Source organism: Hemiscyllium ocellatum, chromosome 33, assembly GCF_020745735.1.
Source record: "Hemiscyllium ocellatum isolate sHemOce1 chromosome 33, sHemOce1.pat.X.cur, whole genome shotgun sequence".
NCBI classification, from domain to species: Eukaryota; Metazoa; Chordata; class Chondrichthyes; order Orectolobiformes; family Hemiscylliidae; genus Hemiscyllium; species Hemiscyllium ocellatum.
The window spans coordinates 21364236-21384820 of NC_083433.1; the positions used below are offsets into that span (position 1 = coordinate 21364236).

Consider the following 20585-nt stretch of genomic DNA (forward strand, 5'->3'; position numbering starts at 1 on the left):
GGCTTCAGCTCCCTGGTGCCACCAGGCAGCCGTACTAACCACTGATCCACTGTGCCACCCGTACGATTTGGAACGATTTGTCATCATTTGCGGTGCAAGTAGCGAAACAGTTGTCAGTTTGTCAACTGGGTCGGATTATAATGTTGTCAGCGATCTGCAGCAATGTGAACGGAGATGTCGAATCGAGCTGCTGGTGGTGATGAGGCGCGCTTGCAGCGTGACATGTTTACACGGGGAGATCAGCTCCCTCCCCATTCTCCAGAGAGTCGGATACAAGTAGAGAGGATATTGAAAGTGGACGATAAAGAAAGGGTGCACGGACGTAATTCGCTTTTCGCAACTTTTCGGATTGATGCGGAATGCCGAGGAGCGAATCCTGTACGTGAGGGAAACGATGATTGGCATTTATGGGCAAGCTACACCAACACAAGGGGAGGCAATGAATAGGATCTTTCCGTCAAGGCCAACATTTCTCGCCCATGCCGAGATCAGCCTGGTGGTGAGCTGCTCTCTCGAACCGCTGCAGTCCAAGTGCTGTCGGTAGCCCCGCGATGCTGTTTGGGCGGGGATTCCCGATTTTGACCCGGTAACACCGGAGGAACAAAGACATATTTGCAATTCAGGACAGCGAGTGTCTCGGGGGGGGGGAGGGGGAACTTGCGAATGGTGGTGTTCCCGTGGATCTGCTGCCGTCATCCTTCGAGGCTGCGTTGGCCATGGGTTTGCAAGGTGCTGCCTGAGGAATTCTGGTGAATCTTGTAGATGCCGGGGGAATGAATGACCCTGCCGGGGGAATGAATGACCCTGCCGCCGCCGCTGTCCCCGATCACCGGGAGAAACCTCTCTGCAGTCGACCTGACGTGCGGTGGCTCCGGCCCGTGCCATCTGATTGGTCGTCAGCGCGACCTACGCGGCTACGTAACAGATGGAGAGAAAAGCACGGGGAAAGCACAGCGACTGCTGCAGAGTGATCTTCCGGTCTGGTTGGATATCTTGGAAGGAAGGTAGACGGTAAGGGAATAAAGGAACTTTGAATATCATCAAACTGATGGAAAGGATAGTCGGCAAATATGACCTCCACCGTTGGAGTATTGATGTGCTATCGCTTCTCGGCCTTTTGGCTTGGAATATGTGTAGTTTCTGTTCTTATCAGTTTAATCGCTGATATCTCCCGAAGGTGGGAGTGTTTGTATTAAATGGATTTTTGGAGCAGGGAGATGGCTTAAGGGCTTGCTCTGTCCTCTCCATGTATCAGCCTGGTATTGCAGTGTTTCCAGGAATGGTGCACCCAACGCTTACCCAAGTTCAAAAGCAGGTGAATGCAATGTGAATCTCTTGCCTTTGCTAGTTTGCCGTGTTGATGGCAGTCAGTGATTGTTGCATCTATTGTCTTTTCAGTTGCAGGAAACTATCGTCTTTTGTTACGGGTTTTCTGTCTTATGAACCTGCTCTGCAGTTACCTGATGAAGGTGCAGCACGCTGAAAGCCAGGACAGGGGTAACCCCAACGTGCTACAGGGAACATTCTGGAACCAGGGGCCTGCCAGGAAGGTAACTTGCCAATTTGAATGAATGGATTTGCCCTTGTCTGCCGTTTTGGGCTTCTGCGGTCGTTCTTGGAACGTATCCCACCGATGGTACGGCGGTGGCGGGGGGTGGGGTGACTGCTGTAATTTCAAAGAACCCCGTTGGCCTGAAACCTGGTGTTGTGGGATTTTTAACACAGTCAAATCAGGTTGTGGGATCCCATGACTCAGCCAATGTCAAATGGCTATCAGATCAGCCCCCACAGCCCCTTCCCAACCCCCCCGCCTCCCCCCCCACCCCCGAGGCAACAAATTTATCCTAATATTTTCTTGAACAAGAAAGAAATGTCTTTAGTCTGTTTCCTGAATAGAGTGAAACCCCCATCTCTGTTTGTTTCTTCGCAAACTACTGTACGGAAGCGACCTGCTTTAGTAGCTACGTCTGTACGTAAAGATTATTCACGCAGACGATCGCCCAAGGCTGGAACTGGCTTCAGCTCCCTGGTGCCACCAGGCAGCCGTACTAACCACTGATCCACTGTGCCACCCGTACGATTTGGAACGATTTGTCATCATTTGCGGTGCAAGTAGCGAAACAGTTGTCAGTTTGTCAACTGGGTCGGATTATAATGTTGTCAGCGATCTGCAGCAATGTGAACGGAGATGTCGAATCGAGCTGCTGGTGGTGATGAGGCGCGCTTGCAGCGTGACATGTTTACACGGGGAGATCAGCTCCCTCCCCATTCTCCAGAGAGTCGGATACAAGTAGAGAGGATATTGAAAGTGGACGATAAAGAAAGGGTGCACGGACGTAATTCGCTTTTCGCAACTTTTCGGATTGATGCGGAATGCCGAGGAGCGAATCCTGTACGTGAGGGAAACGATGATTGGCATTTATGGGCAAGCTACACCAACACAAGGGGAGGCAATGAATAGGATCTTTCCGTCAAGGCCAACATTTCTCGCCCATGCCGAGATCAGCCTGGTGGTGAGCTGCTCTCTCGAACCGCTGCAGTCCAAGTGCTGTCGGTAGCCCCGCGATGCTGTTTGGGCGGGGATTCCCGATTTTGACCCGGTAACACCGGAGGAACAAAGACATATTTGCAATTCAGGACAGCGAGTGTCTCGGGGGGGGGGGAGGGGGGAGAACTTGCGAATGGTGGTGTTCCCGTGGATCTGCTGCCGTCATCCTTCGAGGCTGCGTTGGCCATGGGTTTGCAAGGTGCTGCCTGAGGAATTCTGGTGAATCTTGTAGATGCCGGGGGAATGAATGACCCTGCCGCCGCCGCTGTCCCCGATCACCGGGAGAAACCTCTCTGCAGTCGACCTGACGTGCGGTGGCTCCGGCCCGTGCCATCTGATTGGTCGTCAGCGCGACCTACGCGGCTACGTAACAGATGGAGAGAAAAGCACGGGGAAAGCACAGCGACTGCTGCAGAGTGATCTTCCGGTCTGGTTGGATATCTTGGAAGGAAGGTAGACGGTAAGGGAATAAAGGAACTTTGAATATCATCAAACTGATGGAAAGGATAGTCGGCAAATATGACCTCCACCGTTGGAGTATTAATGTGCTATCGCTTCTCGGCCTTTTGGCTTGGAATATGTGTAGTTTCTGTTCTTATCAGTTTAATCGCTGATATCTCCCGAAGGTGGGAGTGTTTGTATTAAATGGATTTTTGGAGCAGGGAGATGGCTTAAGGGCTTGCTCTGTCCTCTCCATGTATCAGCCTGGTATTGCAGTGTTTCCAGGAATGGTGCACCCAACGCTTACCCAAGTTCAAAAGCAGGTGAATGCAATGTGAATCTCTTGCCTTTGCTAGTTTGCCGTGTTGATGGCAGTCAGTGATTGTTGCATCTATTGTCTTTTCAGTTGCAGGAAACTATCGTCTTTTGTTACGGGTTTTCTGTCTTATGAACCTGCTCTGCAGTTACCTGATGAAGGTGCAGCACGCTGAAAGCCAGGACAGGGGTAACCCCAACGTGCTACAGGGAACATTCTGGAACCAGGGGCCTGCCAGGAAGGTAACTTGCCAATTTAAATGAATGGATTTGCCCTTGTCTGCCGTTTTGGGCTTCTGCGGTCGTTCTTGGAACGTATCCCACCGATGGTACGGCGGTGGCGGGGGGTGGGGTGACTGCTGTAATTTCAAAGAACCCCGTTGGCCTGAAACCTGGTGTTGTGGGATTTTTAACACAGTCAAATCAGGTTGTGGGATCCCATGACTCAGCCAATGTCAAATGGCTATCAGATCAGCCCCCACAGCCCCTTCCCAACCCCCCCGCCTCCCCCCCCACCCCCGAGGCAACAAATTTATCCTAATATTTTCTTGAACAAGAAAGAAATGTCTTTAGTCTGTTTCCTGAATAGAGTGAAACCCCCATCTCTGTTTGTTTCTTCGCAAACTACTGTACGGAAGCGACCTGCTTTAGTAGCTACGTCTGTACGTAAAGATTATTCACGCAGACGATCGCCCAAGGCTGGAACTGGCTTCAGCTCCCTGGTGCCACCAGGCAGCCGTACTAACCACTGATCCACTGTGCCACCCGTACGATTTGGAACGATTTGTCATCATTTGCGGTGCAAGTAGCGAAACAGTTGTCAGTTTGTCAACTGGGTCGGATTATAATGTTGTCAGCGATCTGCAGCAATGTGAACGGAGATGTCGAATCGAGCTGCTGGTGGTGATGAGGCGCGCTTGCAGCGTGACATGTTTACACGGGGAGATCAGCTCCCTCCCCATTCTCACAGAGAGTCGGATACAAGTAGAGAGGATATTGAAAGTGGACGATAAAGAAAGGGTGCACGGACGTAATTCGCTTTTCGCAACTTTTCGGATTGATGCGGAATGCCGAGGAGCGAATCCTGTACGTGAGGGAAACGATGATTGGCATTTATGGGCAAGCTACACCAACACAAGGGGAGGCAATGAATAGGATCTTTCCGTCAAGGCCAACATTTCTCGCCCATGCCGAGATCAGCCTGGTGGTGAGCTGCTCTCTCGAACCGCTGCAGTCCAAGTGCTGTCGGTAGCCCCGCGATGCTGTTTGGGCGGGGATTCCCGATTTTGACCCGGTAACACCGGAGGAACAAAGACATATTTGCAATTCAGGACAGCGAGTGTCTCGGGGGGGGGGGGAGAACTTGCGAATGGTGGTGTTCCCGTGGATCTGCTGCCGTCATCCTTCGAGGCTGCGTTGGCCATGGGTTTGCAAGGTGCTGCCTGAGGAATTCTGGTGAATCTTGTAGATGCCGGGGGAATGAATGACCCTGCCGGGGGAATGAATGACCCTGCCGCCGCCGCTGTCCCCGATCACCGGGAGAAACCTCTCTGCAGTCGACCTGACGTGCGGTGGCTCCGGCCCGTGCCATCTGATTGGTCGTCAGCGCGACCTACGCGGCTACGTAACAGATGGAGAGAAAAGCACGGGGAAAGCACAGCGACTGCTGCAGAGTGATCTTCCGGTCTGGTTGGATATCTTGGAAGGAAGGTAGACGGTAAGGGAATAAAGGAACTTTGAATATCATCAAACTGATGGAAAGGATAGTCGGCAAATATGACCTCCACCGTTGGAGTATTGATGTGCTATCGCTTCTCGGCCTTTTGGCTTGGAATATGTGTAGTTTCTGTTCTTATCAGTTTAATCGCTGATATCTCCCGAAGGTGGGAGTGTTTGTATTAAATGGATTTTTGGAGCAGGGAGATGGCTTAAGGGCTTGCTCTGTCCTCTCCATGTATCAGCCTGGTATTGCAGTGTTTCCAGGAATGGTGCACCCAACGCTTACCCAAGTTCAAAAGCAGGTGAATGCAATGTGAATCTCTTGCCTTTGCTAGTTTGCCGTGTTGATGGCAGTCAGTGATTGTTGCATCTATTGTCTTTTCAGTTGCAGGAAACTATCGTCTTTTGTTACGGGTTTTCTGTCTTATGAACCTGCTCTGCAGTTACCTGATGAAGGTGCAGCACGCAGAAAGCCAGGACAGGGGTAACCCCAACGTGCTACAGGGAACATTCTGGAACCAGGGGCCTGCCAGGAAGGTAACTTGCCAATTTAAATGAATGGATTTGCCCTTGTCTGCCGTTTTGGGCTTCTGCGGTCGTTCTTGGAACGTATCCCACCGATGGTACGGCGGTGGCGGGGGGTGGGGTGACTGCTGTAATTTCAAAGAACCCCGTTGGGCTGAAACCTGGTGTTGTGGGATTTTTAACACAGTCAAATCAGGTTGTGGGATCCCATGACTCAGCCAATGTCAAATGGCTATCAGATCAGCCCCCACAGCCCCTTCCCAACCCCCCCGCCTCCCCCCCCACCCCCGAGGCAACAAATTTATCCTAATATTTTCTTGAACAAGAAAGAAATGTCTTTGGTCTGTTTCCTGAATAGAGTGAAACCCCCATCTCTGTTTGTTTCTTCGCAAACTACTGTACGGAAGCGACCTGCTTTAGTAGCTACGTCTGTACGTAAAGATTATTCACGCAGACGATCGCCCAAGGCTGGAACTGGCTTCAGCTCCCTGGTGCCACCAGGCAGCCGTACTAACCACTGATCCACTGTGCCACCCGTACGATTTGGAACGATTTGTCATCATTTGCGGTGCAAGTAGCGAAACAGTTGTCAGTTTGTCAACTGGGTCGGATTATAATGTTGTCAGCGATCTGCAGCAATGTGAACGGAGATGTCGAATCGAGCTGCTGGTGGTGATGAGGCGCGCTTGCAGCGTGACATGTTTACACGGGGAGATCAGCTCCCTCCCCATTCTCCAGAGAGTCGGATACAAGTAGAGAGGATATTGAAGTGGACGATAAAGAAAGGGTGCACGGACGTAATTCGCTTTTCGCAACTTTTCGGATTGATGCGGAATGCCGAGGAGCGAATCCTGTACGTGAGGGAAACGATGATTGGCATTTATGGGCAAGCTACACCAACACAAGGGGAGGCAATGAATAGGATCTTTCCGTCAAGGCCAACATTTCTCGCCCATGCCGAGATCAGCCTGGTGGTGAGCTGCTCTCTCGAACCGCTGCAGTCCAAGTGCTGTCGGTAGCCCCGCGATGCTGTTTGGGCGGGGATTCCCGATTTTGACCCGGTAACACCGGAGGAACAAAGACATATTTGCAATTCAGGACAGCGAGTGTCTCGGGGGGGGGGGAGGGGGGAGAACTTGCGAATGGTGGTGTTCCCGTGGATCTGCTGCCGTCATCCTTCGAGGCTGCGTTGGCCATGGGTTTGCAAGGTGCTGCCTGAGGAATTCTGGTGAATCTTGTAGATGCCGGGGGAATGAATGACCCTGCCGGGGAATGAATGACCCTGCCGCCGCCGCTGTCCCCGATCACCGGGAGAAACCTCTCTGCAGTCGACCTGACGTGCGGTGGCTCCGGCCCGTGCCATCTGATTGGTCGTCAGCGCGACCTACGCGGCTACGTAACAGATGGAGAGAAAAGCACGGGGAAAGCACAGCGACTGCTGCAGAGTGATCTTCCGGTCTGGTTGGATATCTTGGAAGGAAGGTAGACGGTAAGGGAATAAAGGAACTTTGAATATCATCAAACTGATGGAAAGGATAGTCGGCAAATATGACCTCCACCGTTGGAGTATTAATGTGCTATCGCTTCTCGGCCTTTTGGCTTGGAATATGTGTAGTTTCTGTTCTTATCAGTTTAATCGCTGATATCTCCCGAAGGTGGGAGTGTTTGTATTAAATGGATTTTTGGAGCAGGGAGATGGCTTAAGGGCTTGCTCTGTCCTCTCCATGTATCAGCCTGGTATTGCAGTGTTTCCAGGAATGGTGCACCCAACGCTTACCCAAGTTCAAAAGCAGGTGAATGCAATGTGAATCTCTTGCCTTTGCTAGTTTGCCGTGTTGATGGCAGTCAGTGATTGTTGCATCTATTGTCTTTTCAGTTGCAGGAAACTATCGTCTTTTGTTACGGGTTTTCTGTCTTATGAACCTGCTCTGCAGTTACCTGATGAAGGTGCAGCACGCTGAAAGCCAGGACAGGGGTAACCCCAACGTGCTACAGGGAACATTCTGGAACCAGGGGCCTGCCAGGAAGGTAACTTGCCAATTTAAATGAATGGATTTGCCCTTGTCTGCCGTTTTGGGCTTCTGCGGTCGTTCTTGGAACGTATCCCACCGATGGTACGGCGGTGGCGGGGGGTGGGGTGACTGCTGTAATTTCAAAGAACCCCGTTGGCCTGAAACCTGGTGTTGTGGGATTTTTAACACAGTCAAATCAGGTTGTGGGATCCCATGACTCAGCCAATGTCAAATGGCTATCAGATCAGCCCCCACAGCCCCTTCCCAACCCCCCCGCCTCCCCCCCCACCCCCGAGGCAACAAATTTATCCTAATATTTTCTTGAACAAGAAAGAAATGTCTTTGGTCTGTTTCCTGAATAGAGTGAAACCCCCATCTCTGTTTGTTTCTTCGCAAACTACTGTACGGAAGCGACCTGCTTTAGTAGCTACGTCTGTACGTAAAGATTATTCACGCAGACGATCGCCCAAGGCTGGAACTGGCTTCAGCTCCCTGGTGCCACCAGGCAGCCGTACTAACCACTGATCCACTGTGCCACCCGTACGATTTGGAACGATTTGTCATCATTTGCGGTGCAAGTAGCGAAACAGTTGTCAGTTTGTCAACTGGGTCGGATTATAATGTTGTCAGCGATCTGCAGCAATGTGAACGGAGATGTCGAATCGAGCTGCTGGTGGTGATGAGGCGCGCTTGCAGCGTGACATGTTTACACGGGGAGATCAGCTCCCTCCCCATTCTCCACAGAGAGTCGGATACAAGTAGAGAGGATATTGAAAGTGGACGATAAAGAAAGGGTGCACGGACGTAATTCGCTTTTCGCAACTTTTCGGATTGATGCGGAATGCCGAGGAGCGAATCCTGTACGTGAGGGAAACGATGATTGGCATTTATGGGCAAGCTACACCAACACAAGGGGAGGCAATGAATAGGATCTTTCCGTCAAGGCCAACATTTCTCGCCCATGCCGAGATCAGCCTGGTGGTGAGCTGCTCTCTCGAACCGCTGCAGTCCAAGTGCTGTCGGTAGCCCCGCGATGCTGTTTGGGCGGGGATTCCCGATTTTGACCCGGTAACACCGGAGGAACAAAGACATATTTGCAATTCAGGACAGCGAGTGTCTCGGGGGGGGGGAGGGTGGAGAACTTGCGAATGGTGGTGTTCCCGTGGATCTGCTGCCGTCATCCTTCGAGGCTGCGTTGGCCATGGGTTTGCAAGGTGCTGCCTGAGGAATTCTGGTGAATCTTGTAGATGCCGGGGGAATGAATGACCCTGCCGGGGGAATGAATGACCCTGCCGCCGCCGCTGTCCCCGATCACCGGGAGAAACCTCTCTGCAGTCGACCTGACGTGCGGTGGCTCCGGCCCGTGCCATCTGATTGGTCGTCAGCGCGACCTACGCGGCTACGTAACAGATGGAGAGAAAAGCACGGGGAAAGCACAGCGACTGCTGCAGAGTGATCTTCCGGTCTGGTTGGATATCTTGGAAGGAAGGTAGACGGTAAGGGAATAAAGGAACTTTGAATATCATCAAACTGATGGAAAGGATAGTCGGCAAATATGACCTCCACCGTTGGAGTATTGATGTGCTATCGCTTCTCGGCCTTTTGGCTTGGAATATGTGTAGTTTCTGTTCTTATCAGTTTAATCGCTGATATCTCCCGAAGGTGGGAGTGTTTGTATTAAATGGATTTTTGGAGCAGGGAGATGGCTTAAGGGCTTGCTCTGTCCTCTCCATGTATCAGCCTGGTATTGCAGTGTTTCCAGGAATGGTGCACCCAACGCTTACCCAAGTTCAAAAGCAGGTGAATGCAATGTGAATCTCTTGCCTTTGCTAGTTTGCCGTGTTGATGGCAGTCAGTGATTGTTGCATCTATTGTCTTTTCAGTTGCAGGAAACTATCGTCTTTTGTTACGGGTTTTCTGTCTTATGAACCTGCTCTGCAGTTACCTGATGAAGGTGCAGCACGCAGAAAGCCAGGACAGGGGTAACCCCAACGTGCTACAGGGAACATTCTGGAACCAGGGGCCTGCCAGGAAGGTAACTTGCCAATTTAAATGAATGGATTTGCCCTTGTCTGCCGTTTTGGGCTTCTGCGGTCGTTCTTGGAACGTATCCCACCGATGGTACGGCGGTGGCGGGGGGTGGGGTGACTGCTGTAATTTCAAAGAACCCCGTTGGCCTGAAACCTGGTGTTGTGGGATTTTTAACACAGTCAAATCAGGTTGTGGGATCCCATGACTCAGCCAATGTCAAATGGCTATCAGATCAGCCCCCACAGCCCCTTCCCAACCCCCCCGCCTCCCCCCCCACCCCCGAGGCAACAAATTTATCCTAATATTTTCTTGAACAAGAAAGAAATGTCTTTGGTCTGTTTCCTGAATAGAGTGAAACCCCCATCTCTGTTTGTTTCTTCGCAAACTACTGTACGGAAGCGACCTGCTTTAGTAGCTACGTCTGTACGTAAAGATTATTCACGCAGACGATCGCCCAAGGCTGGAACTGGCTTCAGCTCCCTGGTGCCACCAGGCAGCCGTACTAACCACTGATCCACTGTGCCACCCGTACGATTTGGAACGATTTGTCATCATTTGCGGTGCAAGTAGCGAAACAGTTGTCAGTTTGTCAACTGGGTCGGATTATAATGTTGTCAGCGATCTGCAGCAATGTGAACGGAGATGTCGAATCGAGCTGCTGGTGGTGATGAGGCGCGCTTGCAGCGTGACATGTTTACACGGGGAGATCAGCTCCCTCCCCATTCTCCAGAGAGTCGGATACAAGTAGAGAGGATATTGAGAGTGGACGATAAAGAAAGGGTGCACGGACGTAATTCGCTTTTCGCAACTTTTCGGATTGATGCGGAATGCCGAGGAGCGAATCCTGTACGTGAGGGAAACGATGATTGGCATTTATGGGCAAGCTACACCAACACAAGGGGAGGCAATGAATAGGATCTTTCCGTCAAGGCCAACATTTCTCGCCCATGCCGAGATCAGCCTGGTGGTGAGCTGCTCTCTCGAACCGCTGCAGTCCAAGTGCTGTCGGTAGCCCCGCGATGCTGTTTGGGCGGGGATTCCCGATTTTGACCCGGTAACACCGGAGGAACAAAGACATATTTGCAATTCAGGACAGCGAGTGTCTCGGGGGGGGGGAGGGTGGAGAACTTGCGAATGGTGGTGTTCCCGTGGATCTGCTGCCGTCATCCTTCGAGGCTGCGTTGGCCATGGGTTTGCAAGGTGCTGCCTGAGGAATTCTGGTGAATCTTGTAGATGCCGGGGGAATGAATGACCCTGCCGGGGGAATGAATGACCCTGCCGCCGCCGCTGTCCCCGATCACCGGGAGAAACCTCTCTGCAGTCGACCTGACGTGCGGTGGCTCCGGCCCGTGCCATCTGATTGGTCGTCAGCGCGACCTACGCGGCTACGTAACAGATGGAGAGAAAAGCACGGGGAAAGCACAGCGACTGCTGCAGAGTGATCTTCCGGTCTGGTTGGATATCTTGGAAGGAAGGTAGACGGTAAGGGAATAAAGGAACTTTGAATATCATCAAACTGATGGAAAGGATAGTCGGCAAATATGACCTCCACCGTTGGAGTATTAATGTGCTATCGCTTCTCGGCCTTTTGGCTTGGAATATGTGTAGTTTCTGTTCTTATCAGTTTAATCGCTGATATCTCCCGAAGGTGGGAGTGTTTGTATTAAATGGATTTTTGGAGCAGGGAGATGGCTTAAGGGCTTGCTCTGTCCTCTCCATGTATCAGCCTGGTATTGCAGTGTTTCCAGGAATGGTGCACCCAACGCTTACCCAAGTTCAAAAGCAGGTGAATGCAATGTGAATCTCTTGCCTTTGCTAGTTTGCCGTGTTGATGGCAGTCAGTGATTGTTGCATCTATTGTCTTTTCAGTTGCAGGAAACTATCGTCTTTTGTTACGGGTTTTCTGTCTTATGAACCTGCTCTGCAGTTACCTGATGAAGGTGCAGCACGCAGAAAGCCAGGACAGGGGTAACCCCAACGTGCTACAGGGAACATTCTGGAACCAGGGGCCTGCCAGGAAGGTAACTTGCCAATTTAAATGAATGGATTTGCCCTTGTCTGCCGTTTTGGGCTTCTGCGGTCGTTCTTGGAACGTATCCCACCGATGGTACGGCGGTGGCGGGGGGTGGGGTGACTGCTGTAATTTCAAAGAACCCCGTTGGCCTGAAACCTGGTGTTGTGGGATTTTTAACACAGTCAAATCAGGTTGTGGGATCCCATGACTCAGCCAATGTCAAATGGCTATCAGATCAGCCCCCACAGCCCCTTCCCAACCCCCCCGCCTCCCCCCCCACCCCCGAGGCAACAAATTTATCCTAATATTTTCTTGAACAAGAAAGAACTGTCTTTAGTCTGTTTCCTGAATAGAGTGAAACCCCCATCTCTGTTTGTTTCTTCGCAAACTACTGTACGGAAGCGACCTGCTTTAGTAGCTACGTCTGTACGTAAAGATTATTCACGCAGACGATCGCCCAAGGCTGGAACTGGCTTCAGCTCCCTGGTGCCACCAGGCAGCCGTACTAACCACTGATCCACTGTGCCACCCGTACGATTTGGAACGATTTGTCATCATTTGCGGTGCAAGTAGCGAAACAGTTGTCAGTTTGTCAACTGGGTCGGATTATAATGTTGTCAGCGATCTGCAGCAATGTGAACGGAGATGTCGAATCGAGCTGCTGGTGGTGATGAGGCGCGCTTGCAGCGTGACATGTTTACACGGGGAGATCAGCTCCCTCCCCATTCTCCCAGAGAGTCGGATACAAGTAGAGAGGAGATTGAGAGTGGACGATAAAGAAAGGGTGCACGGACGTAATTCGCTTTTCGCAACTTTTCGGATTGATGCGGAATGCCGAGGAGCGAATCCTGTACGTGAGGGAAACGATGATTGGCATTTATGGGCAAGCTACACCAACACAAGGGGAGGCAATGAATAGGATCTTTCCGTCAAGGCCAACATTTCTCGCCCATGCCGAGATCAGCCTGGTGGTGAGCTGCTCTCTCGAACCGCTGCAGTCCAAGTGCTGTCGGTAGCCCCGCGATGCTGTTTGGGCGGGGATTCCCGATTTTGACCCGGTAACACCGGAGGAACAAAGACATATTTGCAATTCAGGACAGCGAGTGTCTCGGGGGGTGGGGGGGGGGAGAACTTGCGAATGGTGGTGTTCCCGTGGATCTGCTGCCGTCATCCTTCGAGGCTGCGTTGGCCATGGGTTTGCAAGGTGCTGCCTGAGGAATTCTGGTGAATCTTGTAGATGCCGGGGGAATGAATGACCCTGCCGGGGAATGAATGACCCTGCCGCCGCCGCTGTCCCCGATCACCGGGAGAAACCTCTCTGCAGTCGACCTGACGTGCGGTGGCTCCGGCCCGTGCCATCTGATTGGTCGTCAGCGCGACCTACGCGGCTACGTAACAGATGGAGAGAAAAGCACGGGGAAAGCACAGCGACTGCTGCAGAGTGATCTTCCGGTCTGGTTGGATATCTTGGAAGGAAGGTAGACGGTAAGGGAATAAAGGAACTTTGAATATCATCAAACTGATGGAAAGGATAGTCGGCAAATATGACCTCCACCGTTGGAGTATTGATGTGCTATCGCTTCTCGGCCTTTTGGCTTGGAATATGTGTAGTTTCTGTTCTTATCAGTTTAATCGCTGATATCTCCCGAAGGTGGGAGTGTTTGTATTAAATGGATTTTTGGAGCAGGGAGATGGCTTAAGGGCTTGCTCTGTCCTCTCCATGTATCAGCCTGGTATTGCAGTGTTTCCAGGAATGGTGCACCCAACGCTTACCCAAGTTCAAAAGCAGGTGAATGCAATGTGAATCTCTTGCCTTTGCTAGTTTGCCGTGTTGATGGCAGTCAGTGATTGTTGCATCTATTGTCTTTTCAGTTGCAGGAAACTATCGTCTTTTGTTACGGGTTTTCTGTCTTATGAACCTGCTCTGCAGTTACCTGATGAAGGTGCAGCACGCAGAAAGCCAGGACAGGGGTAACCCCAACGTGCTACAGGGAACATTCTGGAACCAGGGGCCTGCCAGGAAGGTAACTTGCCAATTTAAATGAATGGATTTGCCCTTGTCTGCCGTTTTGGGCTTCTGCGGTCGTTCTTGGAACGTATCCCACCGATGGTACGGCGGTGGCGGGGGGTGGGGTGACTGCTGTAATTTCAAAGAACCCCGTTGGCCTGAAACCTGGTGTTGTGGGATTTTTAACACAGTCAAATCAGGTTGTGGGATCCCATGACTCAGCCAATGTCAAATGGCTATCAGATCAGCCCCCACAGCCCCTTCCCAACCCCCCCGCCTCCCCCCCCACCCCCGAGGCAACAAATTTATCCTAATATTTTCTTGAACAAGAAAGAAATGTCTTTGGTCTGTTTCCTGAATAGAGTGAAACCCCCATCTCTGTTTGTTTCTTCGCAAACTACTGTACGGAAGCGACCTGCTTTAGTAGCTACGTCTGTACGTAAAGATTATTCACGCAGACGATCGCCCAAGGCTGGAACTGGCTTCAGCTCCCTGGTGCCACCAGGCAGCCGTACTAACCACTGATCCACTGTGCCACCCGTACGATTTGGAACGATTTGTCATCATTTGCGGTGCAAGTAGCGAAACAGTTGTCAGTTTGTCAACTGGGTCGGATTATAATGTTGTCAGCGATCTGCAGCAATGTGAACGGAGATGTCGAATCGAGCTGCTGGTGGTGATGAGGCGCGCTTGCAGCGTGACATGTTTACACGGGGAGATCAGCTCCCTCCCCATTCTCCAGAGAGTCGGATACAAGTAGAGAGGATATTGAGAGTGGACGATAAAGAAAGGGTGCACGGACGTAATTCGCTTTTCGCAACTTTTCGGATTGATGCGGAATGCCGAGGAGCGAATCCTGTACGTGAGGGAAACGATGATTGGCATTTATGGGCAAGCTACACCAACACAAGGGGAGGCAATGAATAGGATCTTTCCGTCAAGGCCAACATTTCTCGCCCATGCCGAGATCAGCCTGGTGGTGAGCTGCTCTCTCGAACCGCTGCAGTCCAAGTGCTGTCGGTAGCCCCGCGATGCTGTTTGGGCGGGGATTCCCGATTTTGACCCGGTAACACCGGAGGAACAAAGACATATTTGCAATTCAGGACAGCGAGTGTCTCGGGGGGGGGGAGGGTGGAGAACTTGCGAATGGTGGTGTTCCCGTGGATCTGCTGCCGTCATCCTTCGAGGCTGCGTTGGCCATGGGTTTGCAAGGTGCTGCCTGAGGAATTCTGGTGAATCTTGTAGATGCCGGGGGAATGAATGACCCTGCCGGGGAATGAATGACCCTGCCGCCGCCGCTGTCCCCGATCACCGGGAGAAACCTCTCTGCAGTCGACCTGACGTGCGGTGGCTCCGGCCCGTGCCATCTGATTGGTCGTCAGCGCGACCTACGCGGCTACGTAACAGATGGAGAGAAAAGCACGGGGAAAGCACAGCGACTGCTGCAGAGTGATCTTCCGGTCTGGTTGGATATCTTGGAAGGAAGGTAGACGGTAAGGGAATAAAGGAACTTTGAATATCATCAAACTGATGGAAAGGATAGTCGGCAAATATGACCTCCACCGTTGGAGTATTAATGTGCTATCGCTTCTCGGCCTTTTGGCTTGGAATATGTGTAGTTTCTGTTCTTATCAGTTTAATCGCTGATATCTCCCGAAGGTGGGAGTGTTTGTATTAAATGGATTTTTGGAGCAGGGAGATGGCTTAAGGGCTTGCTCTGTCCTCTCCATGTATCAGCCTGGTATTGCAGTGTTTCCAGGAATGGTGCACCCAACGCTTACCCAAGTTCAAAAGCAGGTGAATGCAATGTGAATCTCTTGCCTTTGCTAGTTTGCCGTGTTGATGGCAGTCAGTGATTGTTGCATCTATTGTCTTTTCAGTTGCAGGAAACTATCGTCTTTTGTTACGGGTTTTCTGTCTTATGAACCTGCTCTGCAGTTACCTGATGAAGGTGCAGCACGCAGAAAGCCAGGACAGGGGTAACCCCAACGTGCTACAGGGAACATTCTGGAACCAGGGGCCTGCCAGGAAGGTAACTTGCCAATTTAAATGAATGGATTTGCCCTTGTCTGCCGTTTTGGGCTTCTGCGGTCGTTCTTGGAACGTATCCCACCGATGGTACGGCGGTGGCGGGGGGTGGGGTGACTGCTGTAATTTCAAAGAACCCCGTTGGCCTGAAACCTGGTGTTGTGGGATTTTTAACACAGTCAAATCAGGTTGTGGGATCCCATGACTCAGCCAATGTCAAATGGCTATCAGATCAGCCCCCACAGCCCCTTCCCAACCCCCCCGCCTCCCCCCCCACCCCCGAGGCAACAAATTTATCCTAATATTTTCTTGAACAAGAAAGAAATGTCTTTGGTCTGTTTCCTGAATAGAGTGAAACCCCCATCTCTGTTTGTTTCTTCGCAAACTACTGTACGGAAGCGACCTGCTTTAGTAGCTACGTCTGTACGTAAAGATTATTCACGCAGACGATCGCCCAAGGCTGGAACTGGCTTCAGCTCCCTGGTGCCACCAGGCAGCCGTACTAACCACTGATCCACTGTGCCACCCGTACGATTTGGAACGATTTGTCATCATTTGCGGTGCAAGTAGCGAAACAGTTGTCAGTTTGTCAACTGGGTCGGATTATAATGTTGTCAGCGATCTGCAGCAATGTGAACGGAGATGTCGAATCGAGCTGCTGGTGGTGATGAGGCGCGCTTGCAGCGTGACATGTTTACACGGGGAGATCAGCTCCCTCCCCATTCTCCCAGAGAGTCGGATACAAGTAGAGAGGATATTGAAAGTGGACGATAAAGAAAGGGTGCACGGACGTAATTCGCTTTTCGCAACTTTTCGGATTGATGCGGAATGCCGAGGAGCGAATCCTGTACGTGAGGGAAACGATGATTGGCATTTATGGGCAAGCTACACCAACACAAGGGGAGGCAATGAATAGGATCTTTCCGTCAAGGCCAACATTTCTCGCCCATGCCGAGATCAGCCTGGTGGTGAGCTGCTCTCTCGAACCGCTGCAGTCCAAGTGCTGTCGGTAGCCCCGCGATGCTGTTTGGGCGGGGATTCCCGATTTTGACCCGGTAACACCGGAGGAACAAAGACATATTTGCAATTCAGGACAGCGAGTGTCTCGGGGGGGGGGGGGGAGAACTTGCGAATGGTGGTGTTCCCGTGGATCTGCTGCCGTCATCCTTCGAGGCTGCGTTGGCCATGGGTTTGCAAGGTGCTGCCTGAGGAATTCTGGTGAATCTTGTAGATGCCGGGGGAATGAATGACCCTGCCGGGGGAATGAATGACCCTGCCGCCGCCGCTGTCCCCGATCACCGGGAGAAACCTCTCTGCAGTCGACCTGACGTGCGGTGGCTCCGGCCCGTGCCATCTGATTGGTCGTCAGCGCGACCTACGCGGCTACGTAACAGATGGAGAGAAAAGCACGGGGAAAGCACAGCGACTGCTGCAGAGTGATCTTCCGGTCTGGTTGGATATCTTGGAAGGAAGGTAGACGGTAAGGGAATAAAGGAACTTTGAATATCATCAAACTGATGGAAAGGATAGTCGGCAAATATGACCTCCACCGTTGGAGTATTAATGTGCTATCGCTTCTCGGCCTTTTGGCTTGGAATATGTGTAGTTTCTGTTCTTATCAGTTTAATCGCTGATATCTCCCGAAGGTGGGAGTGTTTGTATTAAATGGATTTTTGGAGCAGGGAGATGGCTTAAGGGCTTGCTCTGTCCTCTCCATGTATCAGCCTGGTATTGCAGTGTTTCCAGGAATGGTGCACCCAACGCTTACCCAAGTTCAAAAGCAGGTGAATGCAATGTGAATCTCTTGCCTTTGCTAGTTTGCCGTGTTGATGGCAGTCAGTGATTGTTGCATCTATTGTCTTTTCAGTTGCAGGAAACTATCGTCTTTTGTTACGGGTTTTCTGTCTTATGAACCTGCTCTGCAGTTACCTGATGAAGGTGCAGCACGCAGAAAGCCAGGACAGGGGTAACCCCAACGTGCTACAGGGAACATTCTGGAACCAGGGGCCTGCCAGGAAGGTAACTTGCCAATTTAAATGAATGGATTTGCCCTTGTCTGCCGTTTTGGGCTTCTGCGGTCGTTCTTGGAACGTATCCCACCGATGGTACGGCGGTGGCGGGGGGTGGGGTGACTGCTGTAATTTCAAAGAACCCCGTTGGCCTGAAACCTGGTGTTGTGGGATTTTTAACACAGTCAAATCAGGTTGTGGGATCCCATGACTCAGCCAATGTCAAATGGCTATCAGATCAGCCCCCACAGCCCCTTCCCAACCCCCCCGCCTCCCCCCCCACCCCCGAGGCAACAAATTTATCCTAATATTTTCTTGAACAAGAAAGAAATGTCTTTGGTCTGTTTCCTGAATAGAGTGAAACCCCCATCTCTGTTTGTTTCTTCGCAAACTACTGTACGGAAGCGACCTGCTTTAGTAGCTACGTCTGTACGTAAAGATTATTCACGCAGACGATCGCCCAAGGCTGGAACTGGCTTCAGCTCCCTGGTGCCACCAGGCAGCCGTACTAACCACTGATCCACTGTGCCACCCGTACGATTTGGAACGATTTGTCATCATTTGCGGTGCAAGTAGCGAAACAGTTGTCAGTTTGTCAACTGGGTCGGATTATAATGTTGTCAGCGATCTGCAGCAATGTGAACGGAGATGTCGAATCGAGCTGCTGGTGGTGATGAGGCGCGCTTGCAGCGTGACATGTTTACACGGGGAGATCAGCTCCCTCCCCATTCTCCAGAGAGTCGGATACAAGTAGAGAGGATATTGAAGTGGACGATAAAGAAAGGGTGCACGGACGTAATTCGCTTTTCGCAACTTTTCGGATTGATGCGGAATGCCGAGGAGCGAATCCTGTACGTGAGGGAAACGATGATTGGCATTTATGGGCAAGCTACACCAACACAAGGGGAGGCAATGAATAGGATCTTTCCGTCAAGGCCAACATTTCTCGCCCATGCCGAGATCAGCCTGGTGGTGAGCTGCTCTCTCGAACCGCTGCAGTCCAAGTGCTGTCGGTAGCCCCGCGATGCTGTTTGGGCGGGGATTCCCGATTTTGACCCGGTAACACCGGAGGAACAAAGACATATTTGCAATTCAGGACAGCGAGTGTCTCGGGGGGGGGAGGGGGGAGAACTTGCGAATGGTGGTGTTCCCGTGGATCTGCTGCCGTCATCCTTCGAGGCTGCGTTGGCCATGGGTTTGCAAGGTGCTGCCTGAGGAATTCTGGTGAATCTTGTAGATGCCGGGGGAATGAATGACCCTGCCGGGGGAATGAATGACCCTGCCGCCGCCGCTGTCCCCGATCACCGGGAGAAACCTCTCTGCAGTCGACCTGACGTGCGGTGGCTCCGGCCCGTGCCATCTGATTGGTCGTCAGCGCGACCTACGCGGCTACGTAACAGATGGAGAGAAAAGCACGGGGAAAGCACAGCGACTGCTGCAGAGTGATCTTCCGGTCTGGTTGGATATCTTGGAAGGAAGGTAGACGGTAAGGGAATAAAGGAACTTTGAATATCATCAAACTGATGGAAAGGATAGTCGGCAAATATGACCTCCACCGTTGGAGTATTGATGTGCTATCGCTTCTCGGCCTTTTGGCTTGGAATATGTGTAGTTTCTGTTCTTATCAGTTTAATCGCTGATATCTCCCGAAGGTGGGAGTGTTTGTATTAAATGGATTTTTGGAGCAGGGAGATGGCTTAAGGGCTTGCTCTGTCCTCTCCATGTATCAGCCTGGTATTGCAGTGTTTCCAGGAATGGTGCACCCAACGCTTACCCAAGTTCAAAAGCAGGTGAATGCAATGTGAATCTCTTGCCTTTGCTAGTTTGCCGTGTTGATGGCAGTCAGTGATTGTTGCATCTATTGTCTTTTCAGTTGCAGGAAACTATCGTCTTTTGTTACGGGTTTTCTGTCTTATGAACCTGCTCTGCAGTTACCTGATGAAGGTGCAGCACGCAGAAAGCCAGGACAGGGGTAACCCCAACGTGCTACAGGGAACATTCTGGAACCAGGGGCCTGCCAGGAAGGTAACTTGCCAATTTAAATGAATGGATTTGCCCTTGTCTGCCGTTTTGGGCTTCTGCGGTCGTTCTTGGAACGTATCCCACCGATGGTACGGCGGTGGCGGGGGGTGGGGTGACTGCTGTAATTTCAAAGAACCCCGTTGGCCTGAAACCTGGTGTTGTGGGATTTTTAACACAGTCAAATCAGGTTGTGGGATCCCATGACTCAGCCAATGTCAAATGGCTATCAGATCAGCCCCCACAGCCCCTTCCCAACCCCCCCGCCTCCCCCCCCACCCCCGAGGCAACAAATTTATCCTAATATTTTCTTGAACAAGAAAGAAATGTCTTTGGTCTGTTTCCTGAATAGAGTGAAACCCCCATCTCTGTTTGTTTCTTCGCAAACTACTGTACGGAAGCGACCTGCTTTAGTAGCTACGTCTGTACGTAAAGATTATTCACGCAGACGATCGCCCAAGGCTGGAACTGGCTTCAGCTCCCTGGTGCCACCAGGCAGCCGTACTAACCACTGATCCACTGTGCCACCCGTACGATTTGGAACGATTTGTCATCATTTGCGGTGCAAGTAGCGAAACAGTTGTCAGTTTGTCAACTGGGTCGGATTATAATGTTGTCAGCGATCTGCAGCAATGTGAACGGAGATGTCGAATCGAGCTGCTGGTGGTGATGAGGCGCGCTTGCAGCGTGACATGTTTACACGGGGAGATCAGCTCCCTCCCCATTCTCCAGAGAGTCGGATACAAGTAGAGAGGATATTGAGAGTGGACGATAAAGAAAGGGTGCACGGACGTAATTCGCTTTTCGCAACTTTTCGGATTGATGCGGAATGCCGAGGAGCGAATCCTGTACGTGAGGGAAACGATGATTGGCATTTATGGGCAAGCTACACCAACACAAGGGGAGGCAATGAATA

The 20585-nt window shown here is 51.5% G+C and overlaps 10 non-coding genes across 10 annotated transcripts; all 10 read left to right on the forward strand.

Moving 5' to 3' along the window:
• Positions 1–1101: 1101 nt before the first annotated feature.
• On the forward strand, positions 1102–1293 carry LOC132831844 (U2 spliceosomal RNA). Its single transcript, XR_009646794.1, has one exon. It is a non-coding gene; the product is annotated as a U2 spliceosomal RNA (small nuclear RNA).
• A 1805-nt stretch (positions 1294–3098) lies between these two features.
• On the forward strand, positions 3099–3290 carry LOC132831845 (U2 spliceosomal RNA). The gene has a single exon (XR_009646795.1). It is a non-coding gene; the product is annotated as a U2 spliceosomal RNA (small nuclear RNA).
• Positions 3291–5111: 1821 nt separating this feature from the next.
• On the forward strand, positions 5112–5303 carry LOC132831846 (U2 spliceosomal RNA). Its single transcript, XR_009646796.1, has one exon. It is a non-coding gene; the product is annotated as a U2 spliceosomal RNA (small nuclear RNA).
• Positions 5304–7127: 1824 nt separating this feature from the next.
• Positions 7128–7319, forward strand: LOC132831847 (U2 spliceosomal RNA). Its single transcript, XR_009646797.1, has one exon. It is a non-coding gene; the product is annotated as a U2 spliceosomal RNA (small nuclear RNA).
• A 1827-nt stretch (positions 7320–9146) lies between these two features.
• LOC132831848 (U2 spliceosomal RNA) lies at positions 9147–9338 on the forward strand. The gene has a single exon (XR_009646798.1). It is a non-coding gene; the product is annotated as a U2 spliceosomal RNA (small nuclear RNA).
• A 1825-nt stretch (positions 9339–11163) lies between these two features.
• Positions 11164–11355, forward strand: LOC132831849 (U2 spliceosomal RNA). Its single transcript, XR_009646799.1, has one exon. It is a non-coding gene; the product is annotated as a U2 spliceosomal RNA (small nuclear RNA).
• Positions 11356–13180: 1825 nt separating this feature from the next.
• LOC132831850 (U2 spliceosomal RNA) lies at positions 13181–13372 on the forward strand. Its single transcript, XR_009646800.1, has one exon. It is a non-coding gene; the product is annotated as a U2 spliceosomal RNA (small nuclear RNA).
• Positions 13373–15196: 1824 nt separating this feature from the next.
• LOC132831851 (U2 spliceosomal RNA) lies at positions 15197–15388 on the forward strand. The gene has a single exon (XR_009646801.1). It is a non-coding gene; the product is annotated as a U2 spliceosomal RNA (small nuclear RNA).
• A 1823-nt stretch (positions 15389–17211) lies between these two features.
• On the forward strand, positions 17212–17403 carry LOC132831852 (U2 spliceosomal RNA). Its single transcript, XR_009646802.1, has one exon. It is a non-coding gene; the product is annotated as a U2 spliceosomal RNA (small nuclear RNA).
• A 1823-nt stretch (positions 17404–19226) lies between these two features.
• On the forward strand, positions 19227–19418 carry LOC132831853 (U2 spliceosomal RNA). Its single transcript, XR_009646803.1, has one exon. It is a non-coding gene; the product is annotated as a U2 spliceosomal RNA (small nuclear RNA).
• Positions 19419–20585: the final 1167 nt, after the last annotated feature.